Genomic DNA, 23878 nt, shown 5'->3' with positions numbered 1-23878 from the left:
GCCTATTCTAGATATTTCATATAAGTGGAATGATACAATACTTTTCCTTTTGTGTCTGGTTTATTTCACTTAGCATAATATGATGTTTCAAGGTTCATTGATGTTGTAGTGTGTATCAGAACTTCATTCCTTTTATGTGGCTGAATAAAGAATATGATTTTTTTTCTAAAGATTTATTTATTTCTCTCCTCTTTCCCCCCATTGTCTGCTCTCTCTGTCCATTCGCTGTGTGTTCTTCTGCATCCACTTGCATTATCAGGCAGCACTGGGAATCTGTGTCACTTTTTTGCGTGTCATCTTGCTGCGTCAGCTCTCCATGTGTGCGGTGCCACTCCTGAGTGGGCTGTGCTTTTTTCATGCAGGGCGCACACCTTGCTCGTGGGGCATCCCTATGCAGGGAGCCCCTGTGTGGCAGGGCACTCCTTGCGCGGCAGCACTGCGCGTGGGCCAGCTCACCACACAGGTCAGGAGGCCCTGGGGGTAGAACCCTGGACCCTCCATATGGTAGGCAAACTCTCTATCATTTGAGCCATGCCTGCTTCCCAAGAATACAATTTAGAGTACCTTAGATTATCATCTCAATTTCTTTTTTTTTTTTTTTAAAGATTTATTTATTTATTTAATTTCCCCCCCTCCCCTGGTTGTCTGTTCTTGGTGTCTATTTGTTGTGTCCTGTTTCCCTGTCCGCCTCTGCTGTCGCCAGCGGCACGGGAAGTGTGGGCGGCGCCATTCCTGGGCAGGCTGCTCTTTCTTTTCACGCTGGGTGGCTTTCCTCACGGGCGCACTCCCTGCGCGTGGGGCTCCCCCACGCGGGGGACACCCCTGCGTGGCTCGGCACTCCCTGCGCGCATCGGCACTGCGCATGGCCAGCTCCACACGGGTCAAGGAGGCCCGGGGCCTGAACCGCGGACCTCCCATATGGTAGACGGACGCCCTAACCACTGGGCCAAAGTCCGTTTCCCCATCTCAATTTCTTATCTGTCAGACTAAGAAAGTTCATTCATTCATTCAGCAGATTTTTTTTTAATAAAAAAAAATTTTGTTTAGGAGGTACCAGGGTTTGAACCCAGGATATACAAAGCCGTCACACAACCACAGAGTACAGCTGCTCTGCATAACTACATTTTTATTAGACAATAGACTTAACCAAAAATAGTGTGAAGGAAGAAAAATCCCTAAATGATAAACAAATCTTATGGATTTTCTAGTTTGTGGTAAAATGGTTCTTTAAACTAGAAATCTTAGTGCTCAATTGAAGCAGGCTAATAAGATAGGGAATTAATAAATGGATCTGGAACCTGACGGAGTCCACGTGGACATCAGAACGTCCCAAGATGGCTGCTGGAGGAATCCCACCCCCGGGATTCTGCTACCTAGAACCAAGACTCCTTCCTGAGCACGAGGAAAAGCCCCTTGTTCCCTAGAAATTTTATCATTGGGTCCTCACTAAGGAATTGATGGGTGGGGTAATCAATCCAAACAGCAAACAGCTGGGACCCCCTCCCCTTCATTAGCAAAAGGGTGGAATGGTTAATAGTTTAAAAGCCAGGCACAAACCAGAGCGCAGGCTCTCGCCTTGCCCTTTTGCCTATGGACCCATCCTGCCCTGTGTGTAGTTTTTGCCATTTTTCCTCCACCACGTGGCCACACAAACTGGAGATTTATAATCTATCATGGGGAATCGTAGCTTGTAAATCAGTCCTCTTCATCTCTTTTCATCCCCTTCCTCTCTGCCTGGGACCCCTGCTCTATTATTTTCTGTTATTTTCTCCCATTTCTCCTCCCCCACCTTCTTGAATAAATGACTGGCTTTTGAAATTCATTTCTGCCGCACAGCCAAGAACCTAGATAGACTCCAGTAACAGTCACTTCTCTTGTGGATTTGTTTTAAGAGTAAGACTTTGTTTTTTTGATAGTTACATATATTTAACAAAATTTGCCATTTTTACTATTTGTAAGCATGCAATTACTTTTACAGTATTGTGTTGCTGTCAGAACTTTCCATTACTAAAATTTTTTCATTACCCCAAACAGAACCTCTGTACCCATTAAGCAATAGCTCCCCATTGGCCCCCTCTCCCAGCCCCTGGTAACCTCTAATCTACTATTTGCATCTATGAATTTGCTTATTCTAGATATTGCATATTGGTTTATTTCACTTAGCATAATACAATGTCTTCAAGTTCATCCGTATTTTAGCATATAGCAGAACTTCCTTTTTTATGGCTCAATACAAAATAAAACTGAGTAGTGAGAGTACCTTAGATTATTTTATCTCCATTTCTTATATTGACTGCACATTGAGAAAGTTCATTCTTTCATTCATTCAGCAAATATTTGAACACCTAACACAGAATCTTTGTCCTTCATTCTCCTTAGGAGGAAAGGCAAAAAAAAAAAAAAAAAGCTTCATGCTGGGTGTCACATTAGGAAGGGACAGGAGGCAGCTCAGAGTCCCTCCATTCCTTTCTGTTCTAAAGGGTTTGCTCAGTTTTGGTTTTGATCACCTGTTCAGGCACCAAAAGGACAGACACCAAAACATAGTGTGTCCCCACTGCGCTAACTCCCTTAGGCATGTCCCAGGATCTAAGACTGTACAGGTTTTTATGTAATACCATGTCCTTCCTGCGGTGTGGCCCTTTGCTCCTTCGTGCCTCTGATTTGTCACTCCTCACAATCACGTCCTTTGCCTTTGTGCTGACAAAGCCTGGCCTGCGTGGTCACCTCTTACTGGGTGGTCTGATACCCTCCTGTGTTACGTGCTCCATGGTGGCAGACCAGCCTAAACAACATGTTGGGTTATTTTTTTTCCCCTGGACTCTTTCCTTATTCTGGGATTCTCCTTCATCGGTCTTATTTCCATTCGATTTCATTCTAATCGGGTTGGCAAACTATGGCCAGCCAGCTGCTTGGTTTTGTAAAGTTTGCCTGGAACGCAGCCACGCCCGTTCCTTTAGTATTGTTTATGGCTGCTTTTTGCCCTGCAGTGGCAGTATTGAGTCACTAGGGTGGCGGAATTGAGGGGCTGCACGGCAGACTTGGGTAACTTTGACCGAGACCTTGCAATTCCCTGATTTCCTCTCTGGTCCTCTACAAAAAAAGTTTGCCAGCGCTTGGCCCAGCTAATTCAGTGTGAAGTATAAAAGATGAAGTTTTTTTATTTGAGTCTGGCACTCCTCATATAATATAGTCATCAAATAATCAGAGTATGCTTAAAACTGATGTTAGGGGCACTAGCTTCAAGGGATTTTCCCTTGCTCTCCCCTCTTCTGGGACCTTGCCTCTGATTTCAGGTGTTATCACCTCGGTGGTTTCCCCTGAACACCCAGTCTAAAGCAGCCACCTGTCCCAGTCATCCTCCTGTGCAATTTTTCTTCACACCACTTCTCACTAGGTGAATCGACTTGTTCATTTACTCGTTCGCTTGTTTATTATCCATTCCTGCCCCCCCCCAACTAAATATCGGGAGGACTCTTTTTTTTTTTTTAATTTCCCTTAATTATTTTTTTTTATTGATTTTGTAAAAATATTACATTAAAAAAAATATGAGGTCCCATTCGACCCCACCACCCCCACCGCACCCTCCCCCCCCAGCAACAGTCACTCCCATCATCATGACACATCCATTGCATTTGGTAAGTACATCTCTGGGTATCTCTGCACCTCATGGTCATTGGTCCACATCATGGCCCACACTCTCCCCCATTCCATCCAGTGAGCCCTGGGAGGATTTACAATGTCCGGTGATTGCCCCTGAAGCACCATCCAGGGCAGCTCCAAGTCCCAAAGGTGCCTCCACATCTCATCTCTTCCTGTCATTCCCCATACCCATCAGCTCGGGAGGACGCTTCACTCTCTCTACCATCCAGAGCAATGTCTGGCAATAATAGGTGGTGCTAACATCTTTGTTGAATGAATGAATGAATGAAATGTGTCTACTCAGATTTCTTTGCTTTTCAGTTTGTCCTTAAAAAAATATAGCACATCCCTGATTTTATCTACTTTCTCTTCGTCTGCCTGCTACAGAAATTAATGGAATCCCAGAGAAGTTGAAGCAACCGCTCCAGGCTGTAGAGTTCTGGTTGCAGAACTAGGTCCCAGCTATAGAGCTTATTTCCTGGTCCTTGTTCTTTGAAGAATTCAGAACTGAAGATGGATAGCCCCCTCCCACACGTTCCTTACCCCTAGCCTCCCTGCCAACTGGAGACCGCTTTCCTGTGACTATTTCACCTTGCCACCCGCCATCTGCCTGGAAATCATATCCCAGCCTCTGTATGTCACATGACTTTAGCATGTTGCTGAGGGGAATGGTGAGAAAGGAACAGCTGTTTTCACTAGAAGTTGCATGACCCTTAACCACCCAGGGAAGTTTTCTGTGAGCAATTCACTCCCTAACTGGTATGAATTACGCTTTAACATCACATGTGATGTTAAAGATGAATCATTACTCAGTGATCAGATTTTTCACCCACTTCCCAGAGGCTTCAGTGGTAAACCTGCTTTTAAAAAAATGATAAATCCTATTGAAAAATTTGGAACGCTTCATGAATTTGGATGTCAACCTTGAGCAGGGGTCGTGCTAATCTTCTCTGTGTCATTCCAACTTTAGTATTTGTGCTGCTGAAGCAAGCTCCCAGAGATCATCTTTTTTTCCTTAAGATTTATTATTTATTTCTCTTCCCTTCCCTGTCCGCCCCCCACCCCCACCCCGGTTGTCTGCTCTCTGTGTCCATTCACTGTGTGTTCTTCTGTGTCTGCTTCTATCCTTATCAGCAGCACCTGGAATCTGTGTCTCTTTCTTGCGTCATCTTGCTGCGTCAGCTCTCTGTGTGTGCGGTGCCACTCCTGGGCAGGTTGCACATTTTTCATGCTGGGCGGCTCTCCTTGCGGGGTGCATTCCTTGCACGTGGGGCTCCCCTATGTGGGGGACACCCCTGCATGGCACGGCACTCCTTGTGTGCATCAGCACTGCACATGGACCAGCTCATCACATGGGTCAGGAGGCCCTGGGTTTGAATCTTGGACCTCCCATGTGGTAGGCGGATGCCCTATCTGTTGGGCCAAATCTTCCCTGAGGTCATATCTTTTTAGGCAACTGTGCACCCTCCCAGTACTGGGACATTGTGGGTAACAGGAGGGAACTAGCATTTGGGTTCCCATTGCATCAAGGTGTTGTGGGACTTTTTCTATGTTCTTGGCTAAGCTACAAAAAAAAAATGAACTTCAAGTGCAAGCCGGTTTAGTTAGGCCAGTGATATATTAAGGAATGGAGAAAGAGAAATGGGAGAGAATAACAGATTATGGGTCCCAGGTAGAGAGCAAAGGGGCTGAAAAGAGGTGACGAGGACTAATTTACAGACTATAGTTCCCCAGTACAAAGTACAAATCCCCACATTTACTTGCAGGCTGATTCAAGGAGAAAAAGGCAAGAACAGGGCCCGTTTGGATTTTTGGTTTACTTTTTAAACCGTTAATTATTCGACTTTTTTGCTAATGTCAGGGTAGAACTCCCAGTTGTTTGCTGCTTTGATCAGTTACCCCACCCATCGTTCCCCCAGGAGGGCGCAATGATAAGGGCCCTGAGAATACCCTGGGCTTCTCCTAGCTTCCGGAGGAAATCCTGGTCTGAGTGGAGTTACAGGTTCTTCCAGCAGCCACCTTGGGGGGTATCCACGGCCACGTGTTTAACGGCACGTTTTTTCTGCCTGGTTGCAGCTTAGTCTTTTTAATCCCTGACTAGCCAGCCTCACAGGGGTGACCCCGGGATATAGGGAGGTGCCTTTGGTTCTTTCCCTGTAGTTTCAATCCCACCCCACCCCCAAAGCTACCCCAGATAAGCATACAAGTAAAAGACAGTGAGTTTGTTAAGCAAATACAGGTTCAAGACAAGTTTCCAAGCCCCAACTTTCAACCAGATGATCAGTTCCTTCTTCTGTAGAAGCTGTTTAGTCACTGCTTATGGCGCCCCCTTTACAGATAAGGAAGCAGGTTCAGAGTGGCAAAGTAACTTGACCTCGTCAAAGTCGGTGAGAGGCAAAGTTCAAAACTCATGGTAGAGAGTTTTCCAAGCCACATTCTTGTTTCATAATATAATATAATATCATTAAAAGAGAGTCCAAATTCTTGAACTACAGGAGCCACTCTTCTAGGTAACTCCTGAATCAGAAGTTAACTGAAATAGCAAATTATCTAGCCAGAAGAGTAATGAAAAATAAAAACTGTTCAAACTGTTCATACCAAAGCATATGAGACATAGCTAATGCTGTCCACAGAGGAAATTCTATAGCCTTAAAACTTTTATTACTTAAAACCATTGAAGGGAAACGGACTTTGGCCCAGTGGTTAGGGCGTCCGTCTACCATATGGGAGGTCCGTGGTTCAAACCCCGGGCCTCCTTGACCCGTGTGGAGCTGGCCATGTGCAGCGCTGATGTGCGCAAGGAGTGCCCTGCCACGCAAGGGTGTCCCCTGCGTGGGGGAGCCCCACGAGCAAAGGAGTGCGCCCGTGAGGAAAGCCGCCCAGCGTGAAAAGAAAGTGTAGCCTGCCCAGGAATGGCGCCGCCCACACCTCCCGTGCCGCTGATGACAACAGAAGCGGACAAAGAAACAAGACGCAGCAAATAGACACTGAGAACAGACAACCAGGGGAAGGGGGGAAATTAAAATAAATAAATAAATCTTTAAAAAACAAAACAAAACAAAACATTGAAAACCATGGGAGGGAAGTGGATTTGACTCAACTGATAGAGCGTCCGCCTACCATATGGGAGGTCTCAGGTCAAACCCAGGACCTCCTGACCTGTGTAGTGAGCTGACCCACACTCAGTGCTGATGTGCGCAAGGAGTACCCTGCCACACAGGGTGTCCCCTGCGTAGGGAGCCCCACACACAAGGAGTGAGCCCCATAAGGAGAGCTCATGAGGAAAAAAATGTAGCCCGCCCAGGAGTGGCGCCGCACACATGGAGAGCTGATGCAGCAAGATGACGCAACAAAAGGAGACACAGATTCTGGGTGCCGCTGACAAGAAAAGAAGCGGACACAGAAGAACGCACAGCTAATGGGCACAGAGAGCAGACAACAGGGAGTGGGGGGGAGGAAGGGGAGAGAAATAAATAAAAAGTAAATCTTTTACAGACAAAAAAAAAAAATGGGGACGGATGTGGCTCGAGTGATTGGGTGTCCCGGGTTTGGTGCCCAGTGCCTCCAAAAGAAGATGAGTGGACACAGTGAACAGACCCAATGAACTGATGGGTGAGGGACCCATCTTGGAGGTGGAGGGGAAGTAAAGAAATAAATCTTTAAAAATAATAACAACCATTGAAAACAAATGGATTAAGTATTTACCTTAAGAAAATGGAAAATAGAATAAAAACAAAAGAGAATAGGAATAGGGAATTAAAAGTAAACACTGAAATTAATGAAATTAAAACAAATTAGTAGAAGTGATAAATAAGATGAAAAGTGGGTTCTTGGAAAAGAAAGCCCCGTAAAATAGATAAATCCTGGCACATCTGATGAAGGTGAAGGAAAAAAAAAAGCAAGATTAGGAATAAGAGACAATCAAAGAATCAGGAAATTCTCATTCACCCATTCATTAAGTAAGATAATGTGCATCTGTGGGGCGTTGTCACACTGGTCCAGGCACTACATGCGGCAAGGACAAGGGAATTACTCCAGGGGAAGGAGGTAGGAAGTCAGAAGGCAGTTTCAGACATTGAGAAGTGGCAGGAAGGTAACGTCCAGGGACATTGTTGGGATGTGGGACCGCTTTAGAGTAGGTGGTCAGGGCGATGCCTCGAGGAGGTGGCAGTTCCGATGTGAGCTGAAGGCTGTAGAGCCAGCGTGGGAGGATCTGAGGGAAGAGTTAGGCAGAGGGAGCAGCAAGTACCAGGGCCCTGAGGTGGGGCAGAGCTGCCTCAAGCAATAGACTGTGGCTTGGTGTGCAGTGGAGAGGGAGGGTCAGAGGTGGGGATCAGACTTACCGGGATTTTATTCTGGTGGCCCTTGGAGGGGTCTAAGCTGCAGAGTGAAGCGATCTGATTTAGGCATTGGGAGCCCCCCCTGGCTTTCCGACTGCGGGTAGAGTTTGGACTCGATGTGTTGGTGGAAGGTCAAGAGCGAAAGCTGAGGGAAGTGGATGTGGCTCAAGCAATTGGGCTCCGGTCTACCATATAGGAGGTCCAGGGTTTGATGCCCAGGGCCTCCTGGTGAGGGCAAGTTGGCCCACGTGGAGTGCCGGCCCACACGGGAATGCCACCCTGCGCAGGAGTGTCTCCCTGCCTGGGAATGCCGCCCAGCGTGGGAAAGCCACCCCGCGCGGGAGTGCCAGCCAACGCAGAGCGCTGGCACAGCAAGATGATGCAACAAGGGACACGGAGGAGAGAAAAAGAGAAGACGCAGCAGAACGGAGCTGAGGTGGCGCAAGAGAGTATCTGCCTCTCTCCCACTCCAGCAGGTCCCAGGATCGGTTCCCAGAGCTGCCTAAGGAGAATACAAGCAGACACAGAAGAACACACAGCGAATGGACACAGAGAGCAGACAACAGGGGGAATGGAGGACAGGGGAGAGAAATAAATAAAAGAAAATCTCAAACAAACAAAAAAGGGAATGAAAGCTGAGAAAGCAGAGAGGAGCCTGGGATGAGAGGTGGTGGGGTTGACTCGGGTGCTGACGTGAAGAGAAGCCCCTCGGGGGCCCAGGCAGGCACACCCCCTCTGCCACCCCCGCCGCCGCCCGCCCCAGGAGTGTTAGAGTCAGGCCTCCCCGGAATTCACCTTCAGCCGGAGACCCGCCTGGCCCAAGGCCACGTGCCCTCCCCAGGGGCAGTCCACACAGTGTCTGGCTGCTGGAGGGACCTAAAGACCCAGCCGCCTTGTCTCAGAAGCCCCCCAAGTTCAGAGCTACGTTGAGGCCTCTCTTGTGAGCGCATCGCAGCATAGCAGGCCCCACCCAGGCCCGCTGCCCTCACCCCCTCGCAGGCGTTGTTCCCCAGAGCAGCCCCCCAAAAACCACCTGCAACAAAGCTCAGTCTCCGAGCCTCCTGATCAGCTTCCCAGTGAACCCAGCCAAAGAAGGGGACAGATGAAAAGAACCTGAAAAATACGCTGTGGCAGTTTGCGGTGACAAGTTCATCATTCAGTGAAGTGACTCAGAGAAGCCTCAGCCCGGGGCCACGCCGCTGAGGGCAGAGTGGAGGCACACCTGCTCCTCCTGCATCGCAGCTCTGCTCCCACCCCGCCCGCAAACCAGGAGGTTCAAGTCGGAAAGGGCCCAAGAGGTTTGCAAAGACCAGAAGTAGGTCAGTGAGCCTGGAAATCCCGAGAACTGTCACTTCCAGCTCTGCGAGTTTTCGTGGCTTTGGTCGAAATTGGGTGGGAGTATGTTTTTATTAATCTGATGTTGCACAGCTCTTACAGTGGGGGGATCAGGTTGTTGTCATCCTAATCGGCCCCTCCCAGGGGCACTGCCAGCCTGGTTCCTAGTAGCTCGACAGGCTTCTGAAGTCTGACCAGGGACCTGAAGCCAGGAAACTATTGCCATCTTTTTTTTTTTTAATTTCCCCCTCCCCTGCCCTGCTGTTTTTGCTGTCTGTGACCATTTGCCGTGTGATCTTCTGTATCTGTTTCGCTTTTTGTCTTCTCTTTCTCCTGTAGGATTCACTGGGATTCGATCCTGGGGACCCCTGCTGTGGAGAGAGGTTCCCTGTCAATTGCGCCACCTCAGTTCCTGGTCTCTGCTGCGCTTCACGTCATCATCTTGCTGCGTGACTCGCTTGTGCAGGCACTGGTTTGCCACGTGGGCATTTGCACGGGCACTCGGCTGGCCATGCAGGCACTGGCTCGCTGCGCGGGCTCACTTTCTATCCTTCTTTTTCACCAAGAGACCCCAGGGATCGAACCTGGGTCCTCCCATATGGTAGGCGGGTGCCCTATCATTTGAGCCCATCCACTTCCTATTGCCATCTTTTAAATTTGAAAAGTTCACCTCTCTCTGGGCCTCAGCTTCCTGTTTCGGAGCCTTCTCATTTACGGGCTTCTGAATCACAGTGGGACTTCCTGCATGCACCCACACCCACTCACTCACACTCACACTCACTCACCCATTCATCTATTAGGTCATCAGAGATCTCTGAATGCAGAGATACAGAGAGGAAGGTGCCAAGACCTTTGCCTCAAATGCTGCATGACCAGGTGGGAAGGCAGAGGACTTGCACTTCGAATAGTTCAGGATGAATGACTTGTTTGTCCTCTGGGGGTGCAGCAGGCACCACTTGGGACCAATTCAGAGGACTTTGTCACACAGAAGAGTTTGTTCTCTAGTCTATAGGCAGCAGGGAGCCAAGGAACGTTCTTGAGTGGGAGAATGATATGATTAAAGGTGTAGTTTAGATTCATTTATCTGGTCAGATATTCATTCATTTATCCATCCATACATCCAGCCAGCCATCCAGCCATCTAACTAATATTTACTGAGCATATATTCTGTGTGCCAGGCACTGTGCTGCATGCCCGGCTTCCATTCACAGCCTTGATCTCCAGACAGGGCTAAAATCTACGGAAGAAAAATGGTGACAAGCTTGAGAGTGACTGGGATGGAGAATGAGGTTCTTTTTTTTAAAACAAAACAAAACAAAACAAAACAAACAACCCTCCCCCACCCCTGCCTGGAGTTAGCTCTCCCATCTGTTTTGCTCATTGTTTGCTTGTTGTTTGTCTGTCTTCTTTAGGAGGCACTGGGAACGGAACCCCGGACCTGCCATGTGGGAGGCGGGCGCTCAACTGCCTGAGCCACATCTGTTCTCGAGTGAAGCTCTTTTGATTGGATGGTCAGGGAAGGGACCTCAGAGGAGGAGATGATTCAGCTGGGGTTTAAAAGAGGAGAAAAGCAGTTAGGGAAAGAACTGAGGGAAGAGATTTACAGGCAGAGGGACAGCATGTCCAAAGGCCCTGAGGCAGGAATGATCTTGGCTTGGAGGAAGTGCAAGGAAGTGTGTGGCCGCAGGGCAGGGAAGGAGGCAAAGTTGGAGAGGTTACAGGGGTCTGTAGACCATGGTGAGAACTTTGGAGTTGTTTGGAAGGCCAGCCAGAGGCCACTGAGGATTTTCAGCAGGCCAGTGATGCATTTTTTAAAAATAAATCAATTTTATTGGTACATATTAATAAACACACAATTCATCCAAAGGATGCAGTCAATGATATTTGCCATAATTGCAAAATTGTGCGTTCACAGGTGATGCATTTTGATTCATGCTTTAAAATGTTCCCGCTGGTTGGTGGGGCGTAAATGTGGCAGCCGAGCAACCGGCAAGGAGTCATGGGGGGAAGGTGGTAGCTTGGACCAGTGGGCGTGCGGTCGGCAAGAAGTGGGCAGTTCAGGACATCTTTGGAGGTAGTAGCAAGGGAATTGGGAGAAACAGGGTGACGCCACTTACCAGGGAGCAGGGAGTGCAAACTGTAGGTGGGGGGTGTGGAGGGGGTTGGAAAAAGTCTTTGAGGCAATCAAGATATCAAGTAGGCAATCAGATCCTCAAGTCCAGAGCCCAGGAGAGAGACGAGAGAAGAGGGATGCGGTGGGAGACAGTTTTTTCAGGGCCAGGATTTATTTACAGCCCCGGAGCAGATGAGGTCACAGAGGATATGTGGGCTGCGGGTCCGAGGAGGGAGCTCTGGCAGCACCCAGTTTCCCCTGATGGAGGAGAGGCCACCTGGAAGGGGGGTAGCAGCAGAGGCAGGGCTGCGGGGAAGCCACGATCTCCGCGGTGGGAGGCTGTTTCGGGAAGGCGAGGCTGTCGCCCCGCGCCGAGAGGTGTGCTGAGCACGGATGCCACGAGTGGATTTGGCGACAAGGAGCTTGTGGCCTCAAGACTCATGCTGGTGGCACAGAGAAATGGGAGCCACCTGGGAGCCCACTAAGGATGGGACAAAGGTGCAGAATTGTCCTGGGGAGTGGACACAACTCCCTCAAGAGATTGGTGTGTGGCCGGGAGGAGAGGAACGGGGTGTTTGTTGGAAGATGATGGGGGTCAAGAGAAGCATTTTATTTTGCTTACATGAGTATTTATATATTTATTTTTAACAGGCAACTTCATTTTTTTTTTTAAAGAGGTACTGGGGATCAAACCCAGGACCTTGTACCTGGGAAGCAGGTGCTCAACCATTGAGCTACATCTGCTCCCCATGGGCCGAAAAATGCTCATTCACCCATTTTTTCGTTTACACACTCAACACCGTTTCCCTGAGCACCTAGCTGTGCTAACTCCCGGAAGGGCGGCCAGTCCTCCCGGACCTCCCGAAGCTCCCTATTGCCCCAGGCCGAAGTCCACACGCCTTATCTTGGGGGTTTGTCTCCCTTATCTGGGTCCAGTGCCTCTCCAGGAGGCCTGCCAAGATGCCTGTGCCTTGTTGCTCTCACCGCCTTGTTTCCCGTCCTTGGGGTCTGTGTCCTTGCTGTTCCGCCCCCTGAGCCGGGCTTGCCCCCCGTCGCCCGTGGCCGGGCTTGCAGACGTGCTCACGCAAACATGCCACATGCAGGGCTGCCTGCTGCGCCTCCGGCTCTTCCAGGCCCTGCTCACATCCCCCTCCCCCTCCCGGCCAGGGGCGGTCGATGCCCTCAGGCTTGTGTCTCATTGTGGGGCCTCTGCCAGCTGGCCTCTCGCCAATCCCGTGGCCTAGTAGGGTAGGGACAAGCTTGTCCCTGCTTCACGAAGGAGGAAACCAGGGCAGAGAGGTGAAGGAACCCGCCCAAGGGCACCCAGCACAGGGCACTGACCCCTGCAGGCTGACCGCGGATCCCCGCCCTTCACTCAGCCCTGCTATGCTGCTTTTGCCAGTTAGCTGGAACTTTCCAGAAACCCCGGCATCAGCCTCAAACTTCCCCCTGCCCTTGGAGGGAGGCCCAGCTCCTGCTTGTGCTAATATTTGTTCCTGTGGCTCCTCAGCCACCAGCTCCACAGGTTTCCTTCTGTCCACCCTCTTCTGCCCCTGTGGCCTGCAGGCATCTGCTGTCCTGGATCCCCCAAGGCTGCCCTCCAGAGTCCTGGACCATTCTGTAAACACAGCACCAGACCCCCCCTGCTGGGTGCTTTACAGTCCTTGCCTCAGGTAATGCTCTCGTTATCCCTGTCACAGATGGGGAAACTGAGGCATGGAGAGGGAAGCTCACTGCTGCCCCAGCGAGAAAGCAGGAGATCTGGGAGGCAAACCCAGGTCTGTCTGGAGCAAAAACCCAAGCCATGCTCCACCGCCGGTCTTCAGGCTTAGTACCACCTCCCACTGCCGCTGGCCCTCCACAGCCGTCACGGCCAGCCTCTGCGGCCGACCACCACACTGACCACCTGGGTTAGACACCTCCTGGGCCGCGCATAGCTCCACCCACTCTACCACACCACCCCTGGAAGGCTGGTCCTGTTTTCAGTCCCATTTTGGAGACTAGGGAACAGAGGCTCAGAGAGGGGGCATGACCCAGCCCAGATCCCTCGGCCAGGAAGGGGCCGTGGCCTTAGACCTGGGGCTGCGGGACCTCACCTGCTGGCCTGCCCAGGCAGGTCACCACGCTGCCTGCCGTCCGCTACCACGCCCCAGGAAACCCGAGGCTCCGGAGAAGGAGACGTCCCCACCCAGGGTTTCCTGGGCCCTGACGAGAGGGAGCTGCCCGGCCCTGCCCTCCTGGCGGTCAAAGGTCCTTTGTGTGACCAGGTCTAGCCCAGCCCCTGTCTGCACCACATGACTTCCTGCTGACTCAAGGGCTCTCCGACAGGAGCTGAGTGTGGCCGGCTCCCACACATCCGCTCTACGGCAGGCGCGGGGTGGGGCCGGGGTCATCCACCCCCGGGCCTTTGCACATGCAGTTCCCGCTGCCAGGAAAGACCTTTCCCCAATCTCCCCCACAGCCAGCCCCTTCTCATTCTTCTAGTCACAACTCAAAAGTCACCACTTCAAAGAGGCCCTTCCTTGCCATCTGGCTTACGAGAGGCCAGGAGTTTTTCTGTTAAATGGGGAAGACTGACAATAGAGAGGTTAACATTTCAGTAAGGTCCTATCCTCTGGTGATAGTGTTGTAGAAATAAGCAGGTAACTGGGTAGAAAATGGCCGGGACAAGGGCCTCGCTGAAGAGGGTGACCTGGACGAAAGGGAGGGAAGAGGCGTGCCGATATCCGGGGGAAGAGCGTTCTACACGGAGGGAATAGCAAGCGCAAAGGTCCTGAGGCAGGAATGTGCCAGTGTGGGGGCGAGGCGGCCAGGGTGGCTGGTACAGAGTGAGCAAGGGGGAGGGGGAGGGGGAGGGGGGAGGGGTCAGGGCGACCTGGCGGAGGGGGTGGACGCGTCGGGCTTAGAGGCCATGGAGGGGGGACTTGAGCCTTTACTCTGAGTGAGGAGCGTTCCAAGGGCCCTGAGCTGGCGTCAGCTTCCGCAGGATCCTTGAGGCCGACTCGTGGAGAACGGCCTAGAGGGGCCAAAATCAGGACAGGGAGTTTACGCGTCCCACCCAGGGTCCCACCCAGGGCAGCGGCCGCTGCGGGCCGGGCGTCGGGCTAGCCCTGGGCGCAGCCGTGGCTGACTTCGGCCAAGGCGCCGCCCTCGTGGAGCTCCCGTTCTTAAGTGGGGGACTCTGATGGGAAACCAGACAAATGGGTGAAAGGCTTCATCTGTGCGACGAGGGCGTGGGGAGAAGCTAAGCAGGGAGGCTGCTGGAGGGTCGCGGGTCACGTGTGCTCGCGCAGGCGACAGTCCCGCTGCTCGGGTCGCTTGTCTGGGCACGTGAACTCCAGGCAGGGTCAGTGGCCTTGCCGTGGAGGGACCCCAGACCCCGGCACGGGCCCTGGTTCCTCAGTCGACCTATGGGGAAAACAAGGCTCAGAAAGCTGCCGCGACTTGCTCAAGGTCGCACAGTTAAAAAATGGCCGAGCCTGGAGGGACCCGGGACTCCGCCCCCGGGGGCCCGTCGCAGGGGCTTTTGGTGGTCCGCTGTCTTGAACGGTTGGTTGCCTGGTGGACACTTGGGGGCAGCTTTGACAGGGCGAATGGCTCCTGCTGGTGGCCGAGCCCTGTCGACGGCGAGCCCGACTCGCCCACCCCTGCGAAGCCCCGGCTGAGCCCAGGCTCGGGCACACGGTGGGTGCTCGGTGGGTGCTCGGCTCCCACCGGGAACTTCCGGGGGCCCTTGGTCATGCCTGGAGACGTGCTTGGTGGTTCCGGCTGGGGAAGGGGAGCGCTGCTGGCACCTAGCGGGTAGGGCCCAGGGCTGCTGCTAAACCTCCTGCAGTCCCCCCCCCCCCAGTCCCCCAAGGAGTAATCCTGTCCCCAAGTGCTGGGGGAGGGATCCGCAGGTGCACCTGCTGTGGGATGGCGCCACCTGGTGGCCGCATGGGACATTCCCGCATCCCTGGAGCAGCCAAGTTCAGGGATAATCCCGTCGTGGGCTAACATCGGCAATGACAGCGGCAGCCCCGGTGTTGGGCGTGTCCCTGCTTCACGGTGTCCCCGGCCACTGCTCAGGTGTTTTGTGTCTTTGAACCCAAAGGCCATGACCACACTAATGGGCACCTCAGACTGGACGTGCCCAAAACGGAACTCCTGGCTGCCCCCCCGAAACCTGCCCTGCCTGCAGCCTTCCTCGGCTCAAAGGCAGCGTCACTCTCCTGGAAGCCCCGGGGGCCGCCCTGACCTTGAGTCCTCTCCCTGTCACGCCCACATCCCATCCACCAGCTAATCCCGTGGGTTCCACCTCCAGATATGCACGGAATTGGACCGGTCCCCGTCCCTGCTGCCCCCGCTCAGTGCAGCCACCGTCGTCTCCTGCCTGGGCGCCCCGCCTGCCCCTCAGCCCTGCGGCCCGTCCTGCACACAGCGCTGGAGGGATCCTGGGAGAACCAAGTCAGGCCAAGTGCTTCCCCTGCACGGAACTCTCCATGGCTCCCACCTCCCTCGGGCGCGAAAGGTCCTTCAGTGACCCACAAGGCCCTGACGCAATTTATAATTCAAGTTAACATTGAAACGCACTCCAGCCAGCCCTCCTCCCCTCCTGTGCTCTCTTTTTACATACAGCACGAACCACCACTTTCTTATTTATTTTTCTTCTTGTCCCGAGGGCAGGGGCCATGAATACTGGGTCACTGTTGTCTCCCATTTACCTCTCTCTGTGCCTCGCACCTACATATCTGTTGAATGAATGAACGAACAAATGAATCCGCACAACAGCAGCACGATGGCCAAAGAGCCCTGTCCTGTAAGGATTCTTGTCCCATCACCATCTACAGGCTGTGTGACCATGGGCAGCCTCATTAACCTCTCTGAGCCTCAGCCTCCTAACAGGAATAATGACAGGACACTACCTCATTGTGTCTGGGAACATTAAGGAACTAACTCACAGAAAATGTTTAGAACCGGGTGGCGCCCAGTCGATGCTCATGAGGGACATTGTCTTACTTCAGTCACCATTCCCAACCTCCCTCCCCATCCAATTCCCATACCCTAAGCCCCTGAAGGGGAGGACTTGTGTCTCAGATGTCTTGAGACCTTTGCGCACAGTAGGTGCTTTTATTTTTATTTATTTATTTGCATTAAAATTTTTTTCTATTTTATTTTTATTTTATTTTTAATGTTACATTAAAAAAATATAAGAGGTCCCCATATACCCTCCACCCCCTTCACCCCACTCCTCCCACATCAACAACCTTTTTCATCATCGTGGCACATTCATTGCATTTTGTGACTACATTTTGGAGCACTGCTGTACCACATGGATAGTGGTCTACATTGTAGTTTACACTCTCCCCCAGTCCACCCAGTGGACCATGGCAGATAGAGGGGGAGTGGACCTCACCATCCCAGGGTCCACAGGATGGAGGAACAGAGCGTGGATTAGACTGGACTTACTGATATTCTACTATGGAAATACTGTGATTAGTAATGGAAGAAATTGTAGCATTGATGTGGAGAAAGTGGCCACAGTAGTTGCTGAGGGTAGGGAGAGGGAAGAAGAGATGTGATGTGGGGGCATTTTCAGGACTTGGAGTTGTCCTGGGTGGTGCTGCAGGGACAGATGCTGGACATAGTAGGTGCTTTTTATTTTTTTATTTTTTTAATTATTATATTATTTTATTGCTTACATTTGAAAGGAAAATAAACGGAGAAGTTGCTAGGTCATGCAACTTACTGAAAGTTATGGAACAATGGAGGGAACCATTGGAGGAAGTTAAAAGTGCCCTAACTTGTAGGGAGTGCAAAGACTACATATTACCAAGGTCATCAATGGTGAGATTCCTGGCAGCATCAGCTATCTGGAATTTAAGCACCAATGGGAGTTTTAAAACGAGGGTCATGGAGCACTGGCCACCCCATACCCTTTAACTACTGAGTATGGATGAGAGGATTGAAGAAGATGCCTGGATTCTCTACAAACACATTAGTTTACAAAAAACGATCCTATAACAAAGACATCCAGACAATGCTGAAATTTGCTCTTGCAAGGAGATCCCCATTTTATGATGTTTGGACACATTCTTTCTCCTGCTGGACAGTTCCCTTTGATGGGAGAGTATTCTTTTCTTCAGTGTTCGTTTTCTTCAGTTTCGACCTGTCGAACTTCTCCACTTCGGACAAGGCTGGTTTTTCACTCATCTTGTCGTTCACTCCTGACAGGGCTGGTGCACAGACTCTCAAGAGCAGTTTGCGGATATCTTCTCATGACTGTCGCTGTCGGCGCTCAGTCTGATGCCGCCGAGGAGGACAGGGCGAGGGGCGCCCCCAGACTCCTGGTCCTCGCGGCCTCGGAGCTGCAGCTACGGGGCTGGGTCCCCTCCCTCAGCAGGTGCTTTTTAAATGCTGGTGTTGAGGGCAGGGGCAGCCGCGTCTGAGGAGACCCCCCTATTGCCCTTGCATTTGAGGCGGGTTCTCTGACTCCATGTACAGGTGAAGAAACCGAGGCTCCCTCGGGGGCAGAGGCAGGATCCGCCCCTTGAAGCCGGGCAGATGCCCCCCTTCTGGCCGGCTCTGGGGGTGAGGCTCAGGAGAAGAGGAGCTGTCATTCTGCAGTGCGACCAGCAGGGGGCGAGTGGCCATCAGGGACTCCCTGGGGCTTCAAAGATGGGTCTAAGCAGGGCAGGAACCTACTTGTGTTTTGTACCTTCGGCACCTCACTTCCCTCACCCTAGTCCCAGCCCTGGTCTGGGTGGTCTGGTCCTACAGGGGATACTGTTCTCCTGCCCTGCGTTGGGTGCTGGCGCTTCCAGCTCCGGGGAGGGCCTGAGTGCACCTGATGCTGAAGAGGGGAAGCAGGCTGCGCGGCTCGGGGAGCGGGCTGAACTTTCCCGGCCCCGGCAGATCAGAGATTCAGAGAGTGTCAGAGAACCGGGGAGCTGGGGGAGCCCAGAAATTCGGAGCTCGACCCGGCCTCAGGGCATGTCCCCTGGGGCAGGAGGTGCGGGACCGGCTTTTTTGTGAAGAATTACAGCCACCAGGTAGAAGCAGGAGGGCACTTCAGGCTGGGAGAACAGTGCGTTCAAAGGACGGGAAGAGGTTCAAGGAAACCTCAGCAGCTGAGTCCGGCTAAAGAGGCATGAATGGGATGTGGGGAGGGCTGGGAGGTGGAGAGATGGTGGCTCAGTTCACCGGCTGAGACTTAGAGGCCGCGAGTGCCAAGGGCTTCTCACATACATGACCTGATTTCCCTTGCTTTTACAGATAAAAGACCAAGGCTCAGAGAGGGAAAGTGACTTGCCCAAGGTCACACAGCCTGCCATTGTTGACACCAGGATTCCAGCCCAGGCCCTCGGGCTCTTGAGTCTGCCCTCTTAACCACGGCAGCAGCATTTTCCAAGCTCCAGTCAGGAATAAGCTCCGCACTTTCTGTTCTCTGCTTTCCTAAGGCATATTTTACGTGGACTTGCCCCATCCTGCTGTCCCGAGGAAACGAGCAGAAACAAAAATCCTGTATCATTTGTTCCAAATTGAAGACGATTATAAAAATGCAATAAGAACTAAACAACATCATTACATTCTTTTTTTTTTTTAAAGATTTATTCTTTATTTATTTCTCTCCCCCCCCCCCGCCCCCCCAGTTGTCTGCTCTCTGTGTCCACTCACTGTGTGTTCTTCTGTGACCGCTTCTATCCTTATCAGCGGCACCGGGAATCTGTGTCTCTTTTTGTTGCGTCATCTCGCTGTGTCAGCTCTCCGTGTGTGCGGCGCCATTCCTGGGCAGGCTGCGCTTCCTTTCGCGCTGGGTGGCTCTCCTTACGGGGCACACTCCTTGCGCGTGGGGCTCCCCTACGTGGGGGACACCCCTGCGTGGCAGGGCACTCCTTGCGCGCATCAGCACTGCACATGGGCCAGCTCCACACGGGTCAGGGAGGCCCGGGGTTTGAACCGTGGACCTCCCATGTGGTAGGCGGACGCCCTAACCACCGGGCCAAGTCCGCTTCCCTCATTACCTTCTAACCGGACGCTGTCACCAGCCCTCCCTAGCCCAGGTCTGGAGTACGAAGCCCGCGGGAGGTTTGTTAAAAGGGAGATGGGAGTGGTAGCGAGGTGATAAGGACACACCCGCGGCCCTGAGCTTTTTCCCTCCAGAGGCTCAGCGCAGCTGAAGACAATCCCTAAAGAAATCACTTCTCTAATCTGACCTAGAACCACCCAGAGTCACTGAGGGTCCCCATGGCTGGGCAGGCCACCCTCCCCCAGGCCAAATCCTTCTCCTCTGCCCACCTGCATCCAGACCCCTCTTCTGTGCCCCATGTCCTGTGGGTCCGTCTCCTTGCCCTGCCCTGGGGACCCTGTCCCTACTGTCCTTTCTCAGCCTCTGGACCTCAGTGCCCAGTATACAGCTGGTGCTTAGCCAGGCCACTAGAGCCCAGGCTGTAAAGGTTCAGCCTTTGGTGGCTGGTGATATTTATATGTATTTGCTATTTTTAATAGAAAATGTTCCCTGCACCACCAACTCTTTCCTGGGCAGGGTTTGGAAAACATTTCTAAGTGAGAAATACTTTTAGGGATGAGGAACAGCTAAAATTACAGGCCACTCTGCCGCCAGCTCCCTCTGGGACAATCTGCCTGCGGCCCTGGAACTTGCCCGAGGTGGGGCGAGCGGGTCTGAGTGGGGAAGAGACACCAGGGTGGACTGATGAGCAGGGACAGGCACCTCTTTGGGCCCAGCTGTGTACAGGCCACGTGGGTACCCCCCCACCAGCGGTCTCAGCTTCTGCCTTTGGGGGCTGCCCGTTCATGCCAAGGGCTCCCGTACATTCCCGCTTGATTCTCCCTGCAACCCTGTGAGGGGGTTGCTAGGAAACAGCCAGGTCAGGCCTCTGGCAGCTGCCCTCTTGCAGGAAGCCCAGGGAGAGGAGGGAGTGGAGCACACCCACCGGGCTGCAAGCAGCACGACACAGACCCTGGAAACTCTTCTGGTCAAAGGGTTCCAGTTCTAACAGATAAACCGTACGGAAAAGAGAGGCAGGAGGAGGAAATGCACATTGAAAGAGACTCGCAAGACATGCACACTTTTTAAAATAGGAGAGGCAAAATGAATGGTCTGGGGACGCACATGGGGCTGATAGAACTGTGAAGAAGCAACTGTAAAGAAACTTGCAAAGAAGCAGCTGTGCAGAAGCAGCTGTGCTGAAGCCATCTCCGTGAGGCCGGGGGTTCCTGTCGGAGGGAGGGAGGGGGGTGAGGGGGGCTGCGATCCTGAGGGGCTTCGGGGGTGGCCGGTGAAGTCTGTTTCTTGACCTGGGACTGGGGGAGGCCCCAAGGGTGTTTAGCTGCCTCCTAGTAACTCACGGCCGTGTGTGTTTGCGTTCCGTGCCTGCGTTTTGCTTATTTCTTCAGCAATGATCTGCCGAGTCCCAAGTCTGTACCAGGGGCTGGGGATACAGTGGCGAGGGGGAGACCCTTTCTGCCCTCGGAGCTGGGAGGCTCGGCAGTAAGTCCACATGGACAACTGGGGAGACCCCCTGCCAGGAGCACAGGGATTTAAAGGATACGGTGGAGCTCCCGAGAAGGCAAGGGCGATCCCGGGGCTGAGCAAAGGAGGAGTGAAAACCGCCCCGCGCCAGTGCCGAGGGAGGGTTTCCCGACCATGAGTGGGACCCAGGGGCTTTAAAAAGATTTTTAAAATCTTGAAAGAAATGAAAGAAAATTCGCAAGAGTATCATGAACTCCAAGAAACCTGTGGCCCAGATTTACCGATGGTTAACGTTCTGCTATGTCTTTCATCATCCTCTCTATCTTCTTGAGACATGTAATTTTTTTCTGAATCATTTGAGAATAAAGACGTGCTGCTCCTTTACCCCTCAATGGTTTAGCACCTCTTGCCTATGAACAAGGATATTCTCTTTTATCACCACAGGGCTATCAAATTCAGGAAATTTAACAAAGGTGGTATCTAAAGTCCGTAAAAAGTTTGCCAATTGTCCCAGTTACGACCTTCACGTATTTTTCCAGAATTTAATCAGGATTATGCATCGTAGTTCGTTGTCCTGTCTCCTGAGTCTCCTTCAAACCAGGAGCTTTCGTCCTTGATCTTGATTTTTGTTGGAGGACAGGCCGGTTCTGCAGCTTGTCCCTCTCAAGTCTCCTCGTGGTTTTGCTGGCACCACGGGCATGACGTCGGGGCCTTCTCGGTGCTTCCTTCCGGGAGGCACCGGATGCCGGCTCGCCCATTCTGGGGACGCTGACTTTGGTCCCCTGGTCACGTGATCAGCTTTTCTGCCATTGACTGCTTACCATTCCCGGTGTTCTGGGCCGCTTGGGGTTTGATGTGCCTCGTAGGGAGAAGAGGCTGAGCCTTGGGAGTTAAGTCCAAGACTCTCACCTGAAGAAGGGGCCCTTTCCCTGAGGGGGTAGTTAGGGGGGAAATATCCAGTTTGTATGTGGCAACTTGAGCTCTAGGTTGGAAAAAACTATCCCCTGAGAATTTGCAGCCCTCGTGTGCTTGAAATATAAGTTTCTAGCAGTCAAGAAGAAGGGGGTCCAGGCGGGCGGGCTGAGCCCATCCCTCGCTGCAGTGTGCGCCAGGCTGGCCAATCAGAGCTCAGCACGCCGTGGCCACGGGATGGGCAAGGGTTGGCAGTGACCCAAGCCAAGCCAGCCACAGAGGTCTCCCCCGGGACTTTTTTGGGTGTGCAGTAAAAGAGTCTTTCTCTTTTTACTGAGGTTGCTAAGCAGCAATGGCAACTGATTGGTTGCAAAGGAGTGTGCTTTCATCTTTACCTACATGCCAGAGGCAGGTGGCACAGGGCACCTGTGTCTATTCCAGGTTCCTTTTCGGTGCTCTTGACCTTCCTGGGGCTGTAAGGAAAGATGCCTCTCACTCACCAGAGTGGCAAAAATTATAAATACTGATAACATCCAGTGCTGGCATGGATGTGGGTAAATTAGCATTCTTGCTCTCTTCCCATGAGAGAATCAATTGATAGAGTCTCTCCCAAGGGCATTTGGCAGCATTTAACAATAATAAAAATGCTCCTCCAGGGTGTAGCTCAGCAGTTGAGCACCTGCTTCTCATGTACCAAGTCCTGGGTTCAATCCCCAGTACCTCCTAAAAAGAAAAGAAAATGCTTACTTATCTTCTGATGGGCACTTTCCCTTCTAGAACTCTATCCCACAGACGGGCTGGTCCATGCTTACAAGCACATGTCAGTGGGGTTGTTTGTTGCAGTGTTTTGTGATAGGGAAGAACTGGAGACAGCTTCAAAGGCCATCAACCGGGACAGTGGAGGGGGCTCCAGCTCATCCATCTGGAGCAGCAGCGAGACACAACATTCAAGCTTGTGGAACCACGTGGGCCCTGAGACCAGAGGGCTTGGATCAGATGCCAGCTCTGCTGTTTCCTGGCTGCATGGCCTGGGGAAAGATACTGCCCTCTACGCCTCATGGAGAAACAGGGATAAAAAGAGCACCCACGGGAGCAGGTGTAGCTCACTGAGCACCTGCTTCCCATGTACAATGTCCTAGATTCAATCCACATATGTCCAAGAAAAAAAAAAGGGACCCACTTCTCATGTTGTGAGCAGATGATGAGTTAATTCATAGAGAACGCTAGCCAGAGAGCGAGAGGGTTTTGTGCGTGTCTCATGCACTTTTAATTTAGAGACGAGGCCTTGGGCAGAGACCCTCCACTACTCGAAGGGTGGTCTACGGATAGCAGCCTCGGCATCCCCTGGGCACTTGTCAGAGACGTAGCAGCTCAGTCTCCAGCCCAATCCTGCTGGGCCAGAATCTGCACTTTAACAGGGTCCTTGGGTGGGTCATGTGCACATTGGAGTTTGGGAGGCCTTCCTACAGATCACGCTCTGGAACAAGTGGAAAAGAGGGGCTCCCTTGCCTCTGGGTTTGCTGATGGTGAGAGGGAAGCTGGGAGCTGCGAGGGGCACCCCACGAGGAGAGCCTGTGAGGGGGAGAGCAGAGCTGAGAGCCAGAGGGAACATATTGCCGTAGACGTGAGCTGAGCATCTGGATCCAGCCATGCCTGAAGCCTACACTTTCCCTGCTCTTTTCAGATATATGACACACAAATTCCCTTTCTGGTGCAAGCCAATTTGGGTCAAGTTTCTGCCACTTTCAGTTAATAGGGTCCTGGCCAAGGCACTCACTGTATGAATTTGTGCGCTTTCTTGATTCCTCTGAGTCTGTTTCCTCTCTGAAAAATATAGGTGAAAAAAGTGGGTAGTTTAAAGGAACATATGAAACGATGTATGTAAAGCACATGGACCAAAATCTGGCCCATAATAGGTGCTCAATAATAGTAGCTATTACAGTTTTATTATTCCCACAGCAGCTCCTCAGATCCCCTTGGAGCTCCGCCTCCTTCGTGGGTTCTGGCCGAGTTGAGGTTTGGGATGGTGCACAGTAGGTGCCCTACAGGTACCCTAAGATGACAGCA

At 52.1% G+C, this 23878-nt stretch overlaps 1 long non-coding RNA gene and 1 other non-coding gene across 2 annotated transcripts; both read right to left on the bottom strand.

Annotated features, from left to right (window-relative positions):
* Positions 1-4526: 4526 nt before the first annotated feature.
* Positions 4527-4629, bottom strand: LOC111759628 (U6 spliceosomal RNA). Its single transcript, XR_002793550.2, has one exon. It is a non-coding gene; the product is annotated as a U6 spliceosomal RNA (small nuclear RNA).
* A 4819-nt stretch (positions 4630-9448) lies between these two features.
* Positions 9449-13701, bottom strand: LOC139437503 (uncharacterized). Its single transcript, XR_011647346.1, has 2 exons — positions 13524-13701; positions 9449-9685 (listed from the first exon to the last, which is right to left on the bottom strand). It is a non-coding gene; the product is annotated as an uncharacterized lncRNA (long non-coding RNA).
* Between the last annotated feature and the right edge of the window lie 10177 nt (positions 13702-23878).

The sequence above is a fragment of the Dasypus novemcinctus genome, chromosome 24, assembly GCF_030445035.2.
Source record: "Dasypus novemcinctus isolate mDasNov1 chromosome 24, mDasNov1.1.hap2, whole genome shotgun sequence".
Classification (NCBI taxonomy): domain Eukaryota; kingdom Metazoa; phylum Chordata; class Mammalia; order Cingulata; family Dasypodidae; genus Dasypus; species Dasypus novemcinctus.
The sequence above is the reverse complement of the archived record's forward strand: the minus strand, read 5'-3'. Positions and strand labels throughout refer to the sequence as shown.